Below are 2,155 nucleotides of genomic sequence, written 5' to 3'. Positions count from 1 at the left end.
AGCATTTCCGACTGCTGCCAGCTGGCTGGCTATATAACTGTGGTTTTTTTTTTTCAAGGTGGAACTGGAGATATGTTCTTATTATCATATATCAATTACATATGGATAAACATTATGACATTTCCATGCATGTGCATAATGTACTTTGGTCCTATTAAGCCCTACTACCCTCTTCAGCCTCCTTCCACTCCCATTAATAAATACTCCTTCTCTTCCAAAGTAGCCACTCCTCCACTTCCACATCTCAATTTTGCTTTCTTTTAACAACCCAGTGAATTTCGTTAGGGTTTCTTTACAGGGTCATGAGCACCTTGTCAATGTCTACACCTGAAGAAGAGGTGTCTCCTTTCCCTATCAACCACCAACTGCCATAAATAAATCCTCAGGAAGGGGTGGGACTGCACATGTCTCTTGTTCCCTAAATAGACTACTGACAGCACAGCTATACACGTCTTACATAAGTAATCATAGCTGGAGTGAGTCCAAGAGTGCAGCAGTCAAATCATGCCCAGAAGTCATCACCCCACCAGCACCACCAACTCCCTTCCTCCAGCTCAGAGATTCCTCCCACCCTCTTTCTGTGACATTCACTGAGTCTTGTACGTGGCCGAATAGATAGATGTCTCATTTATTGCTAGATAACCAGTGGTCATTCATTCTGAGTACTTTGACCAGTTGTATCTCCTCAGTCACCACTGACCACTGCAGAAACAAATTCACTGACCTAAGCAGAGAACTACTATCCTATGAACATGAACAGTTATTAGGACGCAACTTAATGGGAACATCATGTCCTTTAAGCAAGGCAACAGCAATACTTCCCCATTGGGAAACATAACCTCCCTAACCACAGGCTTTTTGACTGTGAATTCCTTCCTGATGGTCGACACAAAACCTAACCAGATAGCAGTTGGGTATCCCCCAACTACTATTGTACTTGTGGGCTTATCTTATCTAGCCTGTCAGTAATGTTGCACACAGGGTCCACAGCTAAGTAAGAGTGTCGGCAATAATTCTCCCCCAACAGCCTGCATGCACCATCTGGCTTTGCGAGAGATACCCAGCAAGGAAGAGATTTCCAGCCGAGATCTAGCTTGATTTTCTATGTCTTGTGATCAAGAAATGGGGCATCTTCAGCAATTTGGTTTTACTACCTAGTCCTGGTGAGCAGAGGCAGGTCTTGCTGTTGTGGTTGGTCCTGGTATTTTGTATTCTGATGTTAATTACGCTCTCCTGGGAGGGGTTGCAGACGAGGAATGAGTCACAACTCAAGGACTTCTTGTGAACACTAATGAATAAAGGAGCCAATCACTGGGCGAATAGGAGGTGGGACTTCCGAGTTGGATGGAGGAAGAGGAGAAAGAGGAGAGATAGAGGCTTTTGTAACGGGGTTAGGTCATCGGCTAGATGTAGCGGTAGAGTTTCCCAATACCGTGGCGGCTCCGTAAGGATCTGCCACCAGAGGATTAGAGTCAATAAGGCTTACAAGATTAGGTTTTAGTTGTTGCTCCCAGAGATTGAGTTACCATTGTTTCTAAACTCTGTGTGGTGTTTTTCTTCTCACAATGACTTGACCTAGTTCGAAAAAGGTACTGGAGGCAAAGCGTGGGTCTGCGTGATGTGCCCCTCAAAGGCCGTGGGGGTTTGAAGCACCGGAATGGCGTGGTAGTGACCCACCAGTGGGAATTTAGCGACCAAGGTGGTGGGATCTTGGAGCTCTGGAGCTCCGGTCGGTGCTGGGCATAGAGTGGGAACTTGGTTGGCAGTAGAGCTGCGAGCTGCCGGTCATCTTTTTTGAATACCTCCTGCAACATCTTGCCCCCGTCCCATGAGACTCCCTGACCAACAACTCAGGGGAGGATCATCCTTGACACAGGTTTTTGTTAAATAACTCATGACTTGGGGTTTACAGCTCTTTCCACCTACACAAAGTACCTCTATTTAAACTATTAATTTTAATTTTGTTCCCCTATCAAGACTCATGTTTCCTTGTGGTGTTTTCCAGCATCCTTAGTCTGGGTTGACTCCTTTCCTCTGTGTCCCGCCACACCTTCTCACACCTCTCCGCTCCCAGCATTTCCCTTTCCAGTTTCGTATCATAGACATTCTACTTCCATTAAAGATTCCATTTCCCCTTTAGCATTAGAGCCTTTCT

Source organism: Arvicanthis niloticus, chromosome 2 (genome assembly GCF_011762505.2).
Source record: "Arvicanthis niloticus isolate mArvNil1 chromosome 2, mArvNil1.pat.X, whole genome shotgun sequence".
Lineage (NCBI taxonomy): Eukaryota > Metazoa > Chordata > Mammalia > Rodentia > Muridae > Arvicanthis > Arvicanthis niloticus.
Note: the sequence above shows the minus strand (reverse complement) of the source record.